The 23567-nt window shown below is 35.9% G+C and overlaps 2 non-coding genes across 2 annotated transcripts; both read right to left on the bottom strand.

Annotated features, from left to right (window-relative positions):
- Nucleotides 1–10049: 10049 nt before the first annotated feature.
- On the bottom strand, nt 10050–10156 carry LOC128040097 (small nucleolar RNA R71). Its single transcript, XR_008194757.1, has one exon. It is a non-coding gene; the product is annotated as a small nucleolar RNA R71 (small nucleolar RNA).
- A 9438-nt stretch (nt 10157–19594) lies between these two features.
- Nucleotides 19595–19703, bottom strand: LOC128040154 (small nucleolar RNA R71). The gene has a single exon (XR_008194814.1). It is a non-coding gene; the product is annotated as a small nucleolar RNA R71 (small nucleolar RNA).
- Nucleotides 19704–23567: the final 3864 nt, after the last annotated feature.

Below are 23567 nucleotides of genomic sequence, written 5' to 3'. Positions count from 1 at the left end.
AACGAATTTTCAAAATAATCACTGTTTTTAAGGACACGAACTTTAAACGTTAGAGTTTTCAAATGCTTCCGTGATTTAAATTAACTTAATATAATAATAGCAGTTAATAAGGGAAACAATTGGTTAAGTGTTCCGTTAAACATTATTAAAGAGGTTTCCAATCCTAAGAAACGAGTTTTATCAACAAGTGTAAATTTTGATAGACACTTCAATATGACATACCAAATACGGCCATAACATCTAGGCTGGGTTTGGGTGTTACACAAATACCCATGAACTCAAATCAAGATGCATATTCATTTTGAATAAACAAAATTAAGTCATGTCATATTCAACTGAAAATACAAAGGTGAGGTACAGTTTTGTCTCCTGACATAGTAAATAATAATTTAACAGTAAAGAGAAGGGTAACAAATTGTAGAAAATGGGGGCTATCCACAACCATTTCACAATACGAAGAGTAAATAGTTGAATGAAGGGGGCTATTTGCAGCTGCTCTTTGTGGCTTCCCACGGTGGCTTTTCTCCTCATCTTTAACTTAAAATCACCTAAACATTTTCAAGTCAATCTCCTAACTGCTTTCATTTTGGCAAGTGATTGCCTTATTTTATGGAACTAAGTGTTTAGGAAGCCATGAATAGGACAAGAACACTTAAGAAGAAATATGGAAGATATTGATGTTGATAATGTAAAAGATGATATGTTGTAGGATGCTTTTAAATGATGGATGAAGGCCTCCTTTTATAGCTATTTGAGCCTACGGCAAAAATAGCAAGTAAATCTCCCTTTGATGCTTATGCTTTTTTTGTCCCTTGTATGGTGGAAGAATGAGTCTTCCTTGGTAAATTTAGCAAGAAAGTTACATTGATTCCCTCCTTGTGTTGTTTTCGTCCCTTGGTGAGAGGAAGAATGAGTCTTCCTTGCTTTTTTTAGCGAGGAAGTTAGCTTTGTTCTTTCCATTTGTTGCCAGCCAATATGTAGTCCAAATGTGGTGGATTTTTGCTGTAATTTTTAGCAATAGGTGGACGGTTGAAGACCTTTTTTAAGGAAGTTTTCATGCTGATTTTATTTGGTGTAGTATTGGGTCATTTTAGCTATATTTGGGAGTCTGAAACGTTGGTTAAGGATTGTTAATTTTAGCAGTGCTTTTTGCCAACTTATTTTCTGGTAAAATTGGGTAAATGAAATTGGTTTTGGACTTCTTATTTAGGCAATATTTGGCATTTTTAGAACTCATTCTGGATTATCACCAATTGAAGTCCATGTGATTACATTTATCATCCTTTCAACCTGTACTTATCTAAGACCCAAATACGACCAAAATTTTTTCACCATTTCCCTTAGCCTAATTAATCCAAAAAATAACAAAATAACATGCATTTAGCATAAAATTTGTAAACTTAACACATTCCTACGGAAATAATAAATTATCATGAAATTAAGTATAAAACCATAAAAAGTGTTATATTTTTACTCAAAACTAGCATAATTTATAAACAAAAGAGTGTTGAAATATCTATATATTTTGGAGTTTACAAAAGGCGTCCCTTTTCAAAAATAGCCACAAAGGCTTTCCTTTCAAAGTTTCACCATGAAGGCGTCCTCTGACAGAGATTGCCATAAATTCTTTCTTTTAATAGAGGTCGCCACAAGGACTTCCATTCAGAGATAGCCACAAAGGCTTCCATTCAGATATAGCCATAAAGGTTTTCTCGTAAGGAAATAGCCACAAAGGCTGTCATTCAAAAATAGCCATAAAGGTTATCTCGTAAAGAAATTGCCACAAAGGCATTTCTTTTAGGTTGTGCCACAAAGGCATCTCCTTACAGATTACCACAAAGGTATTCATTATTAGAGATTTGCCACAAAGGCAGTCCTTTAACAAAAACAGACACAAAGGCTCACTTTTACGAAAATTGGTGTATTTTACGATAGGGATTCTCTTATACTCATCGTTGTGAGGTTTTCCCCTCATCCCTGGTACTCACCAAACCGTCTTTTACATATTCTATATAATGTCATAGCCCAGCCATGGTCTTACACTATATGGTCTTCAGAGTGCCATGACCATGGACATGTCCTTATTAGAGATTCATGTTTTTAGATCTGACGGATCCCTTTAGCTTGAGTTTTGTGTTTTTAGTCCCGAAGGACCACTTTAGACGACTCCGGAGATACACACATGCTCATCATACAGACTCATGCTTGATAGACTTATTCCTTTCAACCTTCTTCATAAAAATGCATTCGTGCTTCTAGACATGCAACACATTCCCCTTAAACTTTATGCATAGACCATTCATGTAGTGACTTGCTCATGATAGACACGTTCACAATAGACTTGTTCAAACAATGACTAACTCATGACAGACATATTCATGCTTTTAGACATACATGTACAAATACTATTCTTTTCCTTTTTAAAGTCATAGAGTCATGTTTTACTAGTTTTGGTTTCATACTTTAGTCAATTAGCACAGAAATATCTAGGCCATATCATACATGTAAGAGTCAGTCTTAGAGATCCACCTGTTAACCTTAATAGCATCTTGGGCTCCAAGTTCATACATCCATAGATGGACTCTTGAAGGCCGCTATTTGTAAGACATAGGATGTTGTCAAAACTTAACTCTTATTTTCATCTAAAACCTAAACAAACTCTATGCAAGGCCTTACTTCTCCATCTGTCCATTTATAGTCAAGCAAGTTCACTTTCGCAGGAGAAACTCATATGACTCTAGAACACTTACCCCAGGTGAACAAACAACCCTATTTTTGAATTTTGATCTTTAAATTTTACCGTAACAGGAAAATCTCCTGACCAACAACTATAGGAAGTTAGAAATTGTGCTCTTTTAAATAGAAGGAAGAAGATAACTTTCCTTCCTTCAGCAGCTTTCTTAGTAAAAACCCTTGCTTTTATTGTGAGACTTGACACATCTCACTCAACTTTCAAATCTGCCCTCATTGGAGGCTTACAACTGTAAGGAACCTGTAGAAGAATAAAAAATCTTTTCATATTTTTGATTTGACTGATCATTCATTTCTAACTATCTTGTTAGTGTATAAAAATCTAATATTTTATCGCATTGGGGTAACTATCGGCTACGTTTTGGTAGACTCTGGTGGCCTATTACATTGGTTGTTGCATGTATAAGGAACCACCAATACTGGGGGTCTTTCAAAATTTTTATCAACTGAAAGTGACTAGACATGATGTTTTTGAAGGTATCACCCATTTTAACGTGCGTTCAGGGTGTGAGCTAATAATCCAAAATCGCATCTCCATCTTCATTAGTAGAAGGACAAATACATACACATTATCAATAATTTTGGGTTTGATTTTGGTTTTCCAACTAGGTGCTCTCTCCCTAAAAAGAGCACTTGTAAACAATGCCATCCTGTCGATTCAGAACTCTCTGAGATTTAGATTGAGCGGCTGAAAAATAGGCGGGTACTGAACTTAGTGGAACAGGTTTTGGTGAGAAATGTGTTTCGATACTACTTTTAAGAAGTTAGCCAATGGCTTTGAAGGGAATGAGCCTAATTTAGAGTTGGATGGTCAGAGGGTGCTCTCTACTTACGAGGCCTGGCTGTATAACTCAGATGACGACTTAGCAAAAATACTACTATGGCACAAAAGAAAGCCACCTTCCAACTTTTATTATATTTACGGTTTCTCACCATGAAATTGGAATATTATTACTAATGTTGTTTTTGATTCTGCTTCTTCTCATCGGGCTAACTCTCTCATTGATGGTGCAGGGCCTTCCTCTTTTTCTAGTTCTCAGAAGATGGATGTCACACCAATCCCTAAGGGAATTCATGGTTTAGGAAGGACTACTGCTATTCCGCCCAAGAAACCAATAGTAAAAAAATCAATGAAGAGAAACAGATTGGGCGAGAGCACCCAAGAGTCAGAAAGTTATGGGTGTAGTAAGGCATAGGTCAGGTAGGGTGCCTTCGGCTACAACTATCCCTACACCATCAGCTCTTACTGTTCTTGAGGCCCCATCGGTTCTAGGGGAATTTATTCCTTGCATTGGATGTCATATACTTCCTTCAGATCCTTTCCAGTCTCTGAGTCCTGTAAAGGTGACTCTTGGGGTCCAACTAGCCGTGTCCTTTCTTCAAACTCCTAATGCTGCCCCTGCTTGGTCAAGTAGCATTTTCCCTTAGTGTGCCATTCTAGAGTCTATGTATAGCTTTATGCCTTTCAATGTTCTTTCTCAACAACATTTGAGTTTGTTGTCACAACAATTGAGGGAAACTGTCATCGCTTATCGCACCTTTGTTTTAGACGAGGATCCATTCGCTATCATGGGCCAAGTGTTTGAAATCTCATCCATTGAGCAAAGTCTTTGGGTGGGGCTTACAAAAATGCCAGCCAGCGCTATAGGAATAAATTGTCTGACTTAGAAAAGACTGTGAAAGCTAGTGAAAACTCCCTTATTGAACTATGCTAGAGGCATCGGGAAGCTAATACCCTCATTGGAAAAATGGATACACAACTCTCAACCTTGATAGAGAAACACGAACAGGCTCATACTAAAATTGAGCATTTAAAGGAGATCATTTCCTTAACGAACAAGAAGCTCACCTTTGACGAGAAACATAAATCTTTGGATGTGACCTATAAGCAACTATAGAAAAGCTAGTGCCATTTCTTTGATGAGGTCCTTAGGAAGTACCAGCAAGATAGTCAAAGAAACTTCGTTGAGGCCTTGCCTGAGTGGAGGAAAATCTGATTCTGCACGCCCAAGTGGCCGTAGGTCGCTTCAACCCGAGCAAGGTAAGTTTCAAGTGTTTAAAGGTTGTTTCCATGGACTCACTTGACTTCGATGTTTACAATCCCAAAGGTGAGTAGTGGGAGGCCTTTCAAAAGATGTGGAAGAAATTTTTTGTCCTCTCTACCCCTTCCACCCCCAAGATTGATGATAAGGAAGAGGACTTAGTAGACGTGATGCATGGTCTTGAAGGTTATCCTCTACCAAATAAGGCTTCAACTAAGCCCGACAATCAACCCACAGAGGGAGGAAATTAGGATATTCTTTCATCTTGCTTTGTACTTCTCTTTTTGTAAGACATCTTTTACAAATGGAATTACCCTTTGTCCTTACTTTGTTCCTTTATTTCATCTTTAACCTTTTTATCATTTAACTAGTACAAAAAAAAACATCAATTTTCATGGTAAGAAGACTTTACCATACCTGAGAAACTAAGCCAGGCTTGGCGCACTATGTATATGGGGGCTCCATCATCTTTCATAGTCTAAGGACTGTCTAAAACTAAGCTCTGAAACCAAACATTTAACTCCCTCAACCAGACCCAATTCACCAGATTCGAACGACGGGAGTTACATTACTATTATAGATATATACATGCTTAAGACATATAAAATTCTAAATAAATACATCTTATTTAATAATAATGCCTATCAAAGTTACATTTGGGCGCACTCTATATACAGAACTTACAATTATAATTACACATCACATTGACTTATAATGTTCCCCTTTATTTAACCTCTAAACAATATTTTCACTTCATTTATTGACCAACATGGTTTATTCACTCTATAATGCTTACAAACAAAATTTTGACACTTGTATAAAAACGTTTCTATTGGGCACGACACGTCTGTGCAACCCCCGGTCTGTATGCATGAGTGCCCACTTTGCTACTCCTTTGGCCTAACCCTGGCATCTTCCATCATGACGCTTTTTTTACCTGAGACATAAAAACAAAGAGGTATGTTCGGTAGAACTTAGTGAGAATACCCTTCTTTACCTGAGCCTTCATTTAAGGATTTCATCATTTATTTTTCGATTGTAAGTTTGTCCCTACCGTTTTCACAAGCTTCATAATAACCTTCCATACTGACTTTTCTTTCAGAGCTAAACCACACATGCCAATTATCAAAATACTGTATTCTTCATTCATTTATTGTCTGCCTATAGGTGTTGTCTTCAAATAGTCATCATGAGAACCTTTCTTTAAATTACACTGTGAAGGCGTCCCTTTCCAAAGATAGCCAAGAGGGCTTTCCTTTCAAAGTCTCACCACGAAGGCATCCACTGATAGAGATTGTCACAAAGGCTTCCATTTAATAAAGATCGGCAAAATGGCTTTCAGTCAGAGATAGCCACAAAGGCTTCCTTGTATAGAAATTGCCTCAAGGCACTTGTTTCAGGTTGAGCCATAAAGACGTCTCCTTACAGATTACCAAAAAGGTATTTCTTATCAGAGATTTTCCAAAAAGGTTATCATAAATAGCCACAAAGGCTTACTTTTATAGAAATTGGTGCTTTTGACGATAGAGATTCGCCTATACTCACCTTCGTGAGGTTTTCCCCTCATTGTTAGTACTCACCAAACCGTCCTTTACATATTTCATATGATTTCATCGCCCAACCATGGTCTTACACTATATGGTCTTGAGAGTGTCATGTTCATGGAATTATACTTATCAATGATTCGTATTTTGTCTCGACAGACCCCTTTAGCTTGAGTTTCATGTTTTATGTCCTGATAGACCCCTTTAGACGACTCCGGAGACAAACACATGCTTATCAAGCAGACTCATGCTTGACAGACTTATTCCTTTCAGACTTCTTCATAAAAAATGCATTTTTGCTTCCTGACATGTAACACATTCCCCTTAAACTTCATTTAGTGACTTGCTCATGACAAATACTTTCGCAACAGACTTATTTAAATTATGACTAACTCATGACAGACATATTCATGCTTTTAGACATATGTGCATACAATACCGTTCCTTTCCTTTTTAGATTCATAGAGTCATGTTTTACTAGTTCCAGTTTCATACTTTAGTTAATTAGTATAGAAATATCTAAACTACACCATACATGTAAGAGTCAGTCTTAGAGACTCACCTGTTAACCTTAATAGCAACTTGGGCTCCAAGTTCATACATCCACAAGCGGCCTCTTGAAGGCCATTGTTTGTAAGACATGAGAATGCTGTCAAAACTTAACTATTATTTTCATTTAAAACCTAAAACAAACTCTATGCAAGGCCTTACTTCTACATCTTTCTATTTACACTCAAGCAAGTTAACTTTCGCAGGAGAAACTCATGTGAGTCTAAAACACTTACCTCGGGTTAAAAAATAACCCTATACTTGAACTTCGATCTTTAGTCTTACTGTAAAAGAAAAATCTCCTGACCAACAACTATAGGAAGGTAGCAATCGTACTCTTTTAAATAGAAAGAAGAAGAAAAATTTTCTTCCTTCAGAAGCTTTCTTGGTAAAAATCCTTGCTTTTATTGTGAAACTTGACAATGTCACTCAACTTTCAAAACTGCCCTCATTGATGACTTACAACTGTGAGGAACCATGCCTAAGAATCCCAAATATTTTCATATTTTTTATTTGACCGATCGTTCATTTCTAACTATCTCGTTAGTGTATAACCTACACATTAACTAAACTATCTGGGCACACCTTAATCTTGGCAACATCCTTTACCACTCACAAACCCATAACAACTCTTACCACTCACTAAACACATACTTTATAGAGGACATTCCTTCCTTTAGTTTTCCATTATTGCTTATGCGCCTTACCAATGCGCTGAAATGTCAATTGGGCGAATAGGATATCTCCAACCAAATTTCCTTTGACCTACAAGCCCAAACTCAAGACTTCAACAACTCTGGGTGTTACACCCGATTTGTATTAATACTATTCAAGTGGATCTTGTATCGAGTTTAGTTGGTAGTTGTAGGGATTCTGCAGAAACAAAAGTAGAGATCAAAGTAAATAGCAGAATAGCAAGATATTTGAAAGATTACTTGTATATTAAAACAATCCAACTGAACAATCATCACAGGACCATTGTGATAACTCTTGAAAAGAGTTATATTTCATACCTTTAGACCTAGCTAATTGCTTGTACTCGGTACATTTAGTTGTATTTTAGGACATTTCATTGGTATTTTTATCATTGCATTAGGAGCTTGGAATGTGTTTAAATGTTAGGTACTTTTAATTGCATGTAGAAGGGTCATGTTTGGAGGTTTGGTAGGTGCAGGATATGGAGAAAGAAATAAAGAAGTGAATGTTTGCCAGGGCAAAAGGTTGGATAGTTTGCCAACACGAATACCGTGGTAATTTCAAGAAGATGACCGAGTCAACACTCAATGCATACCAGTTTCAGCCCAACTCTACTTGTACTAGAAAAATCTACCTAAAAAAGTAGAGAAAATATTGTGGGCTATTGGAGTTACCCTAGGAAGAAAAGCTTATAAAAACCAAACGAGAAAACCCTAAAGGGTGTGAAAATCTGAAGGCAACAATAGAGGGTAATGGTTGAGTAGAGACGAAAGGAGGAAACCAAAAGCAGTCCCTCTCAGCCAGCACATGACACTATGATGTTGGATTGTGGATTGACTTAGCGACAACCATCTTTCTAAGTTCTTCCATTATTTCTTAATTTTTTCTCCCATTATTTGATTTGATTGAAACGATGTTGGATGTTATTTTGAACTTCAATTTTAATTTCCAACCCATGAGCTAAATCTCATAGGCTTGGGATTACATGATGAAACTTTTATTTTCGTTAATGGTTGGAGCATATATTTGATTTAATCTACTCTTTCATTCAATTATTTTTATTTCCCAATTGTATGCATACATTCTCTAGACATAGATGAGTGTGCAGTATGTCCATAAACTGAAACTAGTTCTGAAAATGGTAGATTGGTTGATTGGAATTGAATGATACAAACGGGTATTTGACTGAATACTTGTAGTAGACTCTAGACATAGATCAGTGTTTGTATAGAATGAAGACAAAACAGTGTAGGGTATCATGCTAAGGCCTATAGACACAGGCAAGGTAACTTGAGATCTAGCTCTCAAAAGAAGCATGCCACTTTAGGTCTCTTTTGAGTAGTAGATTGAGTATGATTTTGCTGAGGCATTACTAAAAGTAAGTAATCCTAACCTTCCAAATCAACATCGTAGACTCTTAATCCTTTACCGTAGTATCTTTTCTATAGCATTCTTGGTTATTTATTTATTCGCTCACAGATTATTTACATAATTATTCTCGTAATTGCCATTGCATTTTTACTTTTTCTTTGCATTAACATTTTTCGATATTAGTCAATATACAGTCTACACACATCCTTAATACTTTAATTTACCACTGCGTACTTAACTTGGCTTTGCCATAACATTAATCATAATTCGTTATAATAATTTGACCACTTTTATACCTAATCTGATCCCTGTAGAGACGATCTCACTTATCACTTTATTTCTTGATTCTATGTGTATACTTGCACAATTCGCATACCATTTCAGATGCGACAAGTTTTTGGCGCAGTTTCGGGGATCGACAATTTCGTGAAATTTAGTTTTTTTATTTTACTTAATTCCATCAGTTTTATTTAACTTAGGTTAATTTAATTTCTACATGTTTGCCATCAGTGCATGAGAAGAGGCATTCCTGCTAACAAAGAGTATCCTTTTGACCCAGAGATCAAAATAACTACGAAAAATTGCTAGAAACGGGAATGATTCTGGTCTCAATGAAAATTTGAATGGTTAAGATATTAATCGTCCTTTTAGTAGGGTGATAGATTTGAATGATAATCTGAATGGTTAAAACGCCAATCCTCATGTTCGTAGGGTAATAGATGACCGAGATAGACCAATCTGAGAGCATGTTGTGGCAATTTTGGATGACCTGAATCCAGGAATAGTCAGACCACAAATATAGGCTCAGTAGTTTGAGCTTAAACTGGTAATGTTTCAGATGTTACAAACAGTATGACAGTTTATTGGATTACCCACTAAAGATCCAAGACTGCACTTAAGACTTTTTCTAGAGGCTTGTGACTCGTTTAGACAAAAGTGTGCTCCTGGAGATGTTTTGCGGCTTAAACTTTTTCCATATCCTTTAGGAGATCGTGCAAGAGTGTAGCTGAATGCTTTATCTTCAGGAACAGTGGCATTATGGAATGATCTTTGCCAGAGATTTTTGCTATGTTATAATCCCCCAAATATGAATGTCAAGCTTAGAAATGACATCACATCTTTTTGGAAATCAGAGGATGAAACACTATATGAAGCTTGGGAACAATTTAAAGACTTAATTCAGAAATGTCTAAAACATGGATTTCAGCACTGGACTCAGATGGAGATATTCTATAATGGGATGAATGCACATATGAGGATGGTAGTTGATGCTTTTGCCAACGGTACTTTGTTGGATAAATCTTATAATGAAGGATATGAAAGTCTAGAGAAGACTGCCAATAACAATTATCAATATCCTATCATAAGAGTTGGGACGAGTAAGAGAGCTGTTGGTACCATGGAGCTAGATACTATCACTTCATTAATAGCCCAGGTATCTTTTTTGATAATATGATCAAAACAATGAAGAATCCTACTACAAATCAAGAGATGAAATCAGTCGAGCTTTCATGTGTTTATTATGGTGAAGACCATGTGTTTGAGGAATGACCATCAAACCCAACATCCGTGTGTTATATGGGTAATTTCAACTTGAACAATAACTCTTATTCCAACACATTTAATATAGGGTGGAAGCAACATCCGAACTTTAGTTAGAATAATCAAGGTGTGGGGAATTTTAACAATACTGCAAAATAAAATGGCAACAGTGCACCGCCTGGTTATAATCATCCTATGCCGAGGCAAAATGTCCAGCAGGGTTAGGCATCGATTTCTTCATCATCATCTATTGAAGGCTTATTGAAGGAATATATGGCCAAGAATGATGTCGTAATTTAGAGTCAGGTTGTGTCTCTCTGAGTTCTTGAGAATCAAGTGGGGTAAATAGTGAATGCTTTGAATTCGAGACCACAAGGAGCATTGCTACGTGATACCGATAATTCGAGATCACATAGGAAGGAACAATGCATGGCGATCACTCTTAGAAGTAGAACTCATCTTGATGACGTTGCTCAATATGCTATGACAGGAGAGGTTAACTCAAATAACTACCATGTAAAGATCCTAGAGTCATTTGAAAAACATACTGAACCTAATAAAGGTAAGCAACAAAATGATGTGGCAGAAGCAGATCATGTTGTCCACAAGAATGCCAGGGCAAAACAATACCAGCAACCTAAAGGACAACCACCTATACCTTTTTCTCATCAATCTCACAATTCTAAACAGAATATTCTGTTCAAATGAGTTTTCGATGTATTGGAGAAACTCCACATCGACATACCATTGGTCGAAACGTTGGAGCAAATACCTAATTACGTGAAATTTATGAAAGATATATTGTCAAAAAAGTGCAAATTGGGAGAATTTGATACTTCCACTCTCACTGAAGGGTGCACAGTAATGTTGACGAATAAATTATCTTCGAAGCTGAAGGACCGAGGGAGTTTCACTATCCCATGTTCAATTAGAAATCATTATGTTGGTAAGGGGTTATTTGATCTAAGAGCAAGTATAAATCTAATGCCTATGTCTATTTTCATGAAACTGGGAATTGGAAAAGCAAGACCTACTACAGTTACGTTGCAACTGGTTGATCGATCCTGAGCACATCCAGAAGGTAAAATTGAAGATGTGCTGGTAAGAGTAGATAAGTTTATCTTTCCTACAAAATTCCTTATTTTAAAATGTGAAGTTGACCAAGATGTGCCACTTATTCTTGGAAGATCTTTTCTTACTACTGGTAGGACGTTAATTGATGTGTAGAAAGGTGAGCTGACCATGAAGGTAAATGATCAATAAGTTACCTTCAATGTATTTCATGCTTTGAAATGTGCTGATGCTAATGATGAATCTTATGCCATTGGGTTGATAGAAACAATGATAGAGTTCACTAGATTTTTCCATAATAATTCTGACAATGACAAAAACTCACTTGAGCAGAGTGATATAATAAGTTTTTGGAAATTCAGTGAATTTATGGAAGCCAAGAAGATAGTTGATAGACCAGGAAGAAGTTTGAATCCTCGGATTTATCAAACTGATCCTTCAATCCTCTTAAACCTTCTATAGAGGAACCACCTACACTGGAGTTAAAACCTTTGCTGTAGCTTTTGAAATATACTTACTTGGGCGACAATAGTACCTTGTCGATAGTAATTTCTATGGACCTGACACTTGAGTAAGAGGCAAGGTTGTTAGAAGTTCTTCGGTGATTTAAGAATGAATTGGGATGAACCCTAGTTGATATAAAGGGAATTAGCCTTACATTCTACATGCATAAAATTTTATTGGAGGATTACCCTAGCAATTCCATTGAACAACAGGGAAGACTAAATTCAAGTATGAAAGAAGTTGTCAAGAAAGAGATTATTAAGTGCCTTGATGCTGGCATTATTTACCCGATTTTAGATAGGTCATGGGTGAGTCTTGTACAATGTGTACCCAAGAAAGGAGGTGTCACAGTGGTAAGTAATGATAATAATGAGCTCATACCAACTCACACTGTCAAGGGCTGGAGAGTCTGTATGGATTATCACAAGCTTAGCAAGGCAACTAGGAAGGACCATTTTCCCTACCATAGATTAGCTGGGAAGCTTTCTACTATTTTTTGCATGGTTATTCAAGATATAATCAAATTGCCATAGCTCCCAATGACCAAGAGAAGACAACTTTCACATGTCCATATGGTACGTTTGCATTCTAATGGATGTCGTTTGGGTTATGTAATGTCCCGACAACTTTTCAACATTGTATGATGGCTATATTCTCTGACATGGTGGACAATTTTCTTGAAGTCTTCATGGACAACATTTTTGTGTTTGGGAATGATTTTGAGGATTGTTTGAAAAATCTGGAATTGGTTTTATGTCGCTGTAAAAAAATGAATCTTACTTTAAATTGGGAAAAATGCCACTTCATGGTTCGTGAAGGAATTGTCCTAGGGCATGGATATTGCATAAAAGAATTGAAATGGACAGAGCAAAAATTGAAGTGATAGAAAAATTGCCACCTCCCACCAGTGTCAAGGGTATTAGAAGGTTTTGAGGTCATGCGGGTTTTTATAAAAGGTTCATAAAGGATTTTTCAAGGATATCTAAACCCTTGTGCACTTTGTTGGAGCAAAATAGACCTTTCAATTTAGATAAAAATTGTTTGGTAGCCTTTGAAGAGTTGAAGAAAAAACTTGTAGCAGCACCAATTGTAGTAGCTCTAGAATGGACATTGCCTTTTAAACTCATGTGCGACACTAGTGATTATGTTATGGCAGCCATTTTGGGGCAAAGGAAAGGCAAAATACTACATGTAATATATTATGCTAGCAAAACTTTATCATAAGCGCAACTTAATTACACCACCACGAAAAAGAAGTTTGATGTGAGCACGACCACATCATGTTATGATGCAATTCGACGCCATCAAAATTGGCCGAAGAAAGAGGGCCTCAAGTGCAAAATGAAGTTTTAATTTTAGTTTGTTAATTTGGTTGCTAGAAAATAAGGATGTTTATCCATTTAGTTATTTTTAGTTTGAGTCTTAATTATGTCTTAGTTTGAACATCATTAATATGTGACTTTAATTATGTCTTATTTTGAACATCATTAATATTGACTTTAATTATGTCTTATTTTGAACACCATTAATATGTGTTTTAATTATGTGTCTTAATTCTGGCATTATTAATGTTTGTCAAAGTTCATACACATTAAAGCATGTTTAATTTCTTGTCATAATATTGCATTTAAACGTTATCTTAATGTTTTACCAGGTTGTTCACATTGGCTGCTGTTAGGAAACTTCTATTCAAGCTAATGTATACATAATTGAAGTTTAATGTACCGTATTTAAGGAGCTCCGTGCACTAGGACGTTCATGCATGTGGAAAGTGCTGAATACAATTTTCCTAGCACCTATTCGTGAAAAGCCATGGCATCAAGTGTGTCCACACTTGACCAATCGGTTGGCTGCCAAGTTCACACCCAAGGGACCATTCAATTTTTGCTGTTCACACTTGAAGACTCTTTATACAACACCAACAGTAATAATGAGTTACATGCACATTCGATTTTTAAAGAAGCATCAATTCATGTTTACATGTATAACCGATTGGTGTACCAAGAATCAGCCTTCAATGTGGGTTCATTGTGACCGATCATATGGTACTCAAATACATGTCTTATGCATTACTTAAGGTGGAAGGAATCTTGACACTCAATGGAGATGCATGGAAAGTGGCAAAAAGAGGAGTATGTGGTTGATCAATTACTTCATGCATGGGAGAATTCATTACAATATTTAAGGGAGTCAAGCCTCATTAATTCAGCCAATGTACCAGTACATACATGCATTGAAATTAGGGGATGAACCAACAAAATGCATACTGCCCATTCATGTGTTCAAAATGCATGAAAGCTTCAATTAAAGGAGATGCATTTCTCGTGCATCTACCATTCAGCCGGGGGGATTGACGGGTAATTAAAGGTTGATCATTCATGGAACTTAAAGAATTCTTCATGGCTAAGCATGCATGCAGACACCAAGGGGGATGAAAGTGACCATTCAGCTAGTGCATGAATTTTCTAAATTTAAAAATCATTTTTAATGTTTAAAGTGTGAACATTTTAATTGTTGTGTGAACACATAGATGCCGAATTTAAGTGGTCATTCGTAGTGCTTATATATATAGCTTGTAAAAGGACATTTGAAGGTTACTTAAACTTTTGATGAATTTTATAACTATTGTGAGTGCTCAACTCTCTTTGTTCTTTCTTGACTCAAATTGACTTATCAAGTACCTCTTGTGGCAACAATTTGTTTCTCTTTGAACTTATCACTTCTTCGAAGTGTGGCGTTCACCCTTATACCGGTTGGTTCCTATCTCATTATAGATAGTGGGTCACAGTTCAAGTTATCATCTCCATTTCCACCTTAAGAGCTAACATAGGAATTGGGTCAATATTCCCTTTAATATTGGTTCATTCTTCAGCCTTAAGCCCATACTTAACTCGTACATTTTTCTACCAACCAAACACAGCCCTTTGCTAAAACCAACCACTTTCATTTTCAACATTACCTAGAACTTCATCTGATACTTCTTAATTTATGATCGAGAACTCAAGCGACTCAATTCATCAAAATGAATACGAGAGTGTATCAGAGTTATTGGTTGTGCTGTTCACGTTCGATAAATTTTTTTCTTATCTAGTTGGTATAAAGGTCATAGTCTACACAGATCATTCTACTATTAAGTATCTAATGAGCAAGAAAGATGTTAAGCCAAGGTTTATTAGGTGAATACTTTTGCTATAGAAGTTTGACTTGGAAATTAGAGATCGAAAAGGGGCTGATAATAAAGTGGCTGATCACTTGTCGAGGTTAGAATCTATAAGTAAAGGTGATCATGACATGTTTAGCAAAGAAGAATTTCTAGACGAACAACTGTTAGTTGCCACGGCATTACCTTGGTATGCTGACATAGTGAACTATTTAATGAGTGGTGTGGTGCCACCCAATCTCAACAGTTAAAGATGACAGAAATTTCGTCATCATGCCAACCACTATTATTGGGATGAACCTATCTTGTTTAAATATTGTGTTGATCAAATAATTATGAAATGTGTCCCTAATGACGAAATACATATCATTCTGTAGTAGTTTCATTCAGCTTCGCACGAAGGACATTTTGGAGGGATGAAAACTGCTAAAGTACTTCAGACAGGATTTTATTGGCCTGTTCAAGGATGCTCATGAATTCTATCAGTCATGCAATCATTGTTATAGAATGGGAAATCTATCTAGAAGACACGAAATGCCATTGCAAAGTATAATTGAGATTGAGTTGTTTGATGTATAGGGAATAGACTTTATGGGTTTTCACCATCATGGGAAAATTGTACATACTGTTAGCAATGGACTATGTCTCTAAGTGGGTTGAGGTTGTTGCCCTTTTTACTAATGATGCAAAGTTAGTAATGAAGTTTTTACATAAGAACATTTTTACAAGATTTGGTACACATAGATCCATTATTAGTGATGAGGGGTGTCATTTTGACTGCAAGTTGGTAGCTAATGCTTTGCATCTATATGGGGTGAAATATAAGATTTCCACAGCATATCACCTCCCAAACAAATGGACAAGCTAAAATTTCTAACAGAGAAATTAAAAAAAATTACTAAAAGTGGTGAATCCTACTCGTAGGGATTAGTCTACCCGATTGGATAAAGCTTTGTGAGCGTATCATATTGCATACAAAACACCATTGGGGATGTAACCTTTTAAGCTTGTCTATGGCAAGCCACGTCACTTTCCTATTGAACATGAGCATAAAACATTTTGGGCTATTAAGAAGCTGAACATGGATTGGGTCGCTGCTGACCATAAAAGGTTGTTAGAATTGGGTTTCTAAGTTGTACAAGGAAAAGACCAAGTATTGGCACAATAAAGGAATCATGCCATAACAATTTGAACCAGGACAACTGGTATGGTTATTCAACTCTAGGCTCAAATTGTTCCCTGGTAAATTAAAATCTCTTTAGTCAAGTCCTTTTAAAGTAGCTCAAGTGTATCCTCATAGAGCTGTTAATATCAAAGACTTGAAAACAGGGGCCACATTTAAGGTTAATAGGCAACGCTTAAGGTAATACTAGGGTGCCCATATGGATCGAGACAAACACTCTATTGACCTCTGAGATGTTTGAGATAACAATTTCTTTTATCTCTCTTTTCCTTACTTAGTTCACTTTAATATTATTTTTAATACTCATTTAATATTGTTTCCATTTTTTTTCTTATTTTTGAATAGTTTCTATGATTTTTAGAGACAAAATAAAGAATGTGAACTGAACAATTTCTATATTAAGAGGAGTTTGTCGTAGCATTACAACAAATTAGGTAAATGTATAACGTGAGGATGATTAGGTAGATAAGTCCAAGGGGAGAGATTTTTTTTATAGTTCTGGTTAATTTTGTTACTTGTCAAGCCCATGGAAGAGAAGTTAAACTTTTTGTTTAATGATTATGGCACTTCACATTTTTCCTTCCAAAATCTTCTTTATTCCTTTATTTTCTCGTCCACGTCACGCAGCTTCCCTAGCACGTTTAATTTTTGCTAAATTGTCATCACTAACTCCCTTATTTTCCTTTTCTCAAGTGCTTATGTCTATTTAAGTTTCTCCTAAAATTTTCATTTTTATTACTCTTTCTCTTTAATCTCTCTTATCTTTTATTCCATTACATTCCCCAAGATTTCTTCCAGTCTTCTCTAATGGCTTGCGTCAAACTGCTAAACCATCAAGGGCTGGTGTTGCTCAGCCAAAGACATTCTTTAAAGTCTGAAATCCACGAGATACAATAACAACATCGTTAAGCACCCTTTCTATTTTGAGCAAGGGTTCTTATTTAAAGATGAACCATACATGGGATACGATGAATATGTGTCCTCCGTAGTAGAAAAGCATGAGTGGAATATTTTCTGTTTGCACCCCGAAAACGTTTTAGGGAAAATTGTTCGAGAATTTTATGCCTATGTCTATTATCCAGATTCCCCTTTTATCCAGATACCGTTTGCTGACAGTATCATTACTAAGGGTTTAGCCCAGGATTTGGATTATTTATGTATCGAGAGAACATGATAGATTGTTTCCAGTCAAGAGTGTTATACTGTTGAGTGGGTTTTGTTGAAGCCTATTGGGAAAATATGGTATCATTTTCAGAGGAGCCCACTTATGTCGTCTACGCACAATACAACAATTTCAAAAGAGAGAATGCTTTTACTACACTCTGTAAACTCAAAATTATATAGGGTTTTTCTATATATTTTTACTACCTTTTAACTTAATAAATATATTTATCTTGAGTAATTGCTATTAAAATAAGTGAATTTTACTTAATTAGTAATATTGGGCATGAATTTATAAAGTATGTGAAATTGTTCCTAATTACATGATTTTTGTACATATTTTATATTATTTCATGTTAATTTATTAATATGTGATTTTTCACTATGTAAGAGGACCATTGAAGATGTGATTGATGTGAATGAAACATGGACATGCACAAATCAATTTATGTGGATGATAAGACCATGCAACTTAGGTCATGAGGTTGATAATTTGACCCAGTAAAAGATGCGCTAAAAGATGAACATGTCTGCTAAATTATTCGACTGAGAAACCGTCCGACAAGGGGGAATTAAAGCCCAATTTTAGCACAAGTAGATGGCTGCCCAAAAGCAAGCTTTGGGGTATTTAATTGAAGATACTTACAGTTGGAAAATAATCAGAAATTAGCCCAACAATTTTGATTTTGAAACCGTCTACCCTATGGCTATTAATTGCATTGGTTTGAATTAAAAATGAAGAGTCTAAGTCACCCCCTTCTTATTGAAATGTGGTTGGCCATGTGTGATAGAAAAAGAAGGAATTCAAATTCTATTTTTAGCAAACTCTACCCCTTACCTTCACCTGTAAAATCCACCCTTTTCATTAATACATGATTGAGTGCATTCAGATTAGCTAAGCGATCCTAACCAGACGACGGCTAGTAGACACATAATTGAAAAGTGCAATACTTAATTTAGATCATTAAACCTGACTAAGTTGAGGTTCATAATTGAAAAGTGCAATACTTAATTTAGATCATTGAATTTATTAATATAATTATCCTATCCCATTTAATGATGATTGTTTTCGTTGCTAAACCCATTCATTCATACATTTAGGTAAATTTCATCTAGATTAAAATTGCATTAGGGATCACTCTTTGCATCTAGTTAATTTCACTTAGTCTAAACATCACCATTCAAATTGTTGTGTTTTTATACCAAATTGTGAATTTATAATTTTAGAAATAATCGATTAACATACACAGTCCCTGTGAAGACGATAACTCATTTTTACTTACTTATTACTTGAACGACTATGTACACTTACACAAACCACGTTACAAGTTTTTGGCACCATTACCGGGAACTGTTGCTTTAATCATTCTTTGTGAAATTATTTTTACAGTTTGGTTTTTATTTAATTTTTAACTCTACTAATTTAGTTTTTTATTCTTTATTTTTGTGATATATTCTCAAGTGTTTTATGAGCATAGATTGAATCATTGATCTATTACCTATGGACCTTAAAATCGAGCAGACTTTTAGACAAAGAAGACGTGAGAGATCTACTCAAAGACAAACCGAGATGGAACTTGGAAATCAAAATGATGGAAAAGGTAATGAAGTCGAACAAGTGCACAACCCAATCCTTACTGCTGATGATAAGGATCATGCCATCAGACAATACGCTGTGCCACTCTTCAATGAGTTAAATTCGGGAATTAGAAGGCCGAATATCAAGGCAACCCAATTCGAATTGAAACTAGTGATGTTTCAAATGCTCCAAAGGGTGGGTCAGTTCAGTGGTATGCACACGGAATATCCACACTTACACCTTCAATTATTCATGGAGGTGAGTGATTCATTTAAGTTAGCTGGTGTGGCTGAAGACGTACTGAGGTTAAAATTTTTTTTGTACTTGTTGTGAGATCGAGCACGAGCATGGATGAATTCATTGCCACGAAGTTCAATATCTACTTGGGAAGAATTAGTAGAAAGGTTCTTGGTTAATTATTTTCCACTGACAAAAAACACAAAGTTCCGTAATGAGATAACTATTTTCCAACAATTAGATGATGAGTCTTTATATGAAGCATGGGAAAGATTCAAGGAATTACTTTATAAGTGTCATCATCATGCGACTCCTCATTGTATCCAGTTGGAGATGTGTTATATCGGTATCAACACGCACACAAGATTAATGGTAGATGTTTCTACGAACGGTGCAATCTTATCTAAGTCTTACAACGAGGCTTATGAGATCACCGAAAGGATCTCAAACAAAAATTACCAATGGCCGATAGATCGAGCAGTTTAAGAAAACGAGTAGCCGACGTGCATGAAGTGGACGCACTAACTTCACTCTCTGCTCAGGTATCTTCTATTTCCTTTATGTTAAAACAGTTTACCACTAATGGTTTAAATAATTTTACAACTCAATACCAAGTCAATATGATGTTGTTTCTTGCATATACTGTGGGGATGGTCATTCTTTTGAGAATTTCCCTTTAAATCCCGAATCATTTTATTATGTACAGAACCAAATAAAAATAGAAGTAGACAAGGACCACAGTCCAACTTCTACATCCTTGATGGCGAAATCATCCAAACTTTTCCTAAAGTAACCAGAGAAATGGACCGAACAATAATCAGATGCAACATAAACCCAACCAAACCCAAGGGTTTAACCAACAAGCCCCAAAACCACCTCAAGATGAGTCACCAAATAGTTTGGAGGACTTGTTGAAAGCGTACATGGCAGAAAACGATGCCTTGATCCAAAGTCAAGCAGTAACACTAAAAAATCTAGAGAACCAGATGGGTAAATTAGCTACTGAGCTTCGTAGTAGACCACAAGGAGCCTTGCCAAGCGATACATGAAATTTGAGAAATTTAGGTGAGGAATATTGCAAGGTAGTCGAGTTACAAAGTGATAAGATTTTGGAACCTAAGGAGGTTTCAGTTGAAGATGGACCTACTGAAAAGAAGGGAGGTCAACCAACAGTTGAACTCCTTGCAATAGAATAATCAGATGGTAAATAATCTGATGAGGTAAACCCTAAACCAGTGAATTCTAGAAATCTAACACCCACTTTTGTAGATTTGCCTCATCATAAAAGTTTCCCATATCAACTTAGATTCCATATCCTCAAAGAATTTAGAAGAATAAGCAGAAACAAGAGGTACAATTCAAGAAGTTCTTGGATGTTTTAAAGCAATTACACATCAACATCCCATTAGTGGAGGCTTTAGAGAAAATGCCCAACTATGTGAAGTTTATGAAGGATATGTTGTCTAAGAAGAAACGACTTAGTGAATATGAGACTGTCACTTTGACGAATGAGTGTAGTGCGTTCTTACAGATCAAGTTACCTCCGAAACTGAAGGACCCTAGAAGCTTTACGATATCTTGCAACATTAGTGAATCATATTGCGGTAAAGCTTTGTGTGACTTAAGAGCAAGCATCAACTTGATGCTCAAACCTATTTTCAAACTGTTGGGAATAGGTGAAGAAAGACCCACTACTGTGATACTTCAACTTGCGGATCATTCGTTAGCATATCCCGAGGGAAAGATCGAGGATGTCTTGGTAAGAGTTGATAAATTTATTTTTCCTGTTGATTTCATTGTATCAGATTTCGAAGTAGATAAAGAAGTTTCAATCATCCTTGGGAGACATTTCCTAGACATAGGAAGCATGTTGATAGATGTGAAAAAAGGAGAACTCACAATGTGAGTTCAAGATGACAAGGTAACATTTAACATTTTGAAGGCCATGAAATTTCCCGATCTGTCAGAAGAATGTTCAGTAATGGAGGAATTAGAAACCTTAGTTTTTATGCAATAAGAGAGCAATTTTGAAGAAGACCCATTGGAGAACACTTTAGGGTCTAAACCCTTCGAAGATGAAAAAGGTAATGAAAACATGGTTTTGATGGAAGCCAATCCGAGGGGTTATGTTCAACCACTGCGAATCAAATCGCTAGAGTTGGAAGTTCGGGAAATTACACAACCCAAGCTGTCAATCGAGGAACCGCCTAAACTCAAACTAAAGGTGCTTCTGTCCCATTTGAAATACATTTATCATGGTAATATTTCTACTTTGCCTGTGATTGTTTCAGCAGACTTTCTAGAATATCAAGAGGAGAAATTGATTGTTGTTTTAAAAAAATTAAAATTAATTGGTTGGACAATAGCTGACATACGAGGTATAAGCCCTTCATTTTGTATGCATAAAATTATTTTAAAGGAAATTGAAAAAGATAAAATTGATGGGAAAAGGATAATTAACCCTCTCATGAAAGATGTAGTACGGAAAGAGGTGATCAAATGGCTAGATGCGAGAATTATTTATCCCATCTCAGATAGTTCTTGGGTAAGTCTGGTACAATGCGTACCAAAGAAAGGTGGGATCATAATTGTCAAAAATGAACAAAATGAGTTAATCCCGATGAGAACTGTCACGGGTTGGAGAATTTGTATTAACTACAGAAAGTTGAACAAAGCCACTTGTAAGGATCATTTTTCATTGCCTTCTGTGGATAAAATGTTAGATCGACTGGTCAGTAATGAATTTTACTACTTTTTAGATGGATATTAGGTATACAACCAAATAGTTGTAGCCCTAGAACACCAGCATAAAAATAATTTTACTTGTCTGTATGGTACATTTTCTTTTGGGCGAATGTGTTTTGGCTTATGTAATGCACCTGACACATTTTACCATTTTTAATGATGGCATGATACGAGTCACAAAGGCCCAACTCAAGCTCAAGAACGTGATGGGCTCAAATTACCACAAGGCCCAATAACGTGGTCAAAGGCCAGGCAAATGCGTACGAAACTAAATGGAACCATTCAAGACTTCATTCGCAAGGCCTTAGATGCGTATACAAAGGAAAAAGAAAATCAAGATTCACTTTCTTGTTTTCAAGAAAATCAAGAAACCGAATCTTGGTCCAATTTTGCTGTTTTGAGCGATTTCAAGAATCAAGAAAATCAAGATTTCAAATCTTGGAAATCTTGGTCCAAGAAACTGAATCTTGTAGCTAAGGCGCATTGGATCTCAGTTACGAGCATCAACTAACCAATTTCGGGAGAGAACAGATTACAAGCCCAAGTTCTTGAAGATACAGCCCAATAAGATGTTCCAAGCCCATCCAAGAAGTTTAAACTAGACTTAGTTGAAAATTAGGCCAAATTGGCAAAGTGGCCCAATTTGTTAAGTTTTAATTCTTTAAATACTTAGTTTTTAATTTGTAGACTTTATGAATAAATTTTTATGTAAACATTCAGTCCAAGAGGCCCATTTAAAGGCCTTGGCCGAATTTCCCTTTAAAAGTCAACAACTAGGGTTTTTTTAGTTTTCCTAGTAGTACTAGGAAAGTAGTTAGATGGCCTATATATATGGCTTGGCCGGCTACCTTTTGAAATTACACATTGAATTCAGATTTTTTTTGTGGAGTGAAAACTCTCTTTGAGTTTCTCTAAGAATTCTCTCTTGAGTTTTCTTTAGAAGTAGTTTTAACAATCTTTTTGATTGTGGGAGCCATCTTCAACCTTCTTCTTGCCATGTTTTTACATTAGAGGGAAGATTAGAGCCGTTTGAAGGGAGTTGTAAAATCTTTCTTGATTTCAAGGCTTCTTAGGACTTTATCTATCTTTTTTGCTGTTTGTTCTTTTTTAATTATTTTTGTTTGTGTCGAATTGTTGATTAACTTGGTTTAATTGTTCTTGTTGCGTTTCCAGCCATTCCAAGCTTCAAGGATCTATTTTGCAACATTCTTTCGCATCAAGAAACGTTTTTTATTTATCCTTTCTTGCCGCCCAAGTATCATTCTATTTCAATTTGGTTTTCTTGGTCTTTGAAGTTTAATTTTTTGTTTTCTATTTTCGTTTCAGATCCAAGTGTCTATAGTTTTTGTAGGACTTTTCCCGTGACTTGAAACTTGATCTTGGTCTGCGCACAACCCTCTATCATTTGGTATCAGATTTTGGGCGTTTTGGG

The sequence above is a fragment of the Gossypium raimondii genome, chromosome 3 (genome assembly GCF_025698545.1).
Source record: "Gossypium raimondii isolate GPD5lz chromosome 3, ASM2569854v1, whole genome shotgun sequence".
NCBI classification, from domain to species: domain Eukaryota; kingdom Viridiplantae; phylum Streptophyta; class Magnoliopsida; order Malvales; family Malvaceae; genus Gossypium; species Gossypium raimondii.
This window is presented reverse-complemented; position numbering and strand designations above follow the sequence as displayed.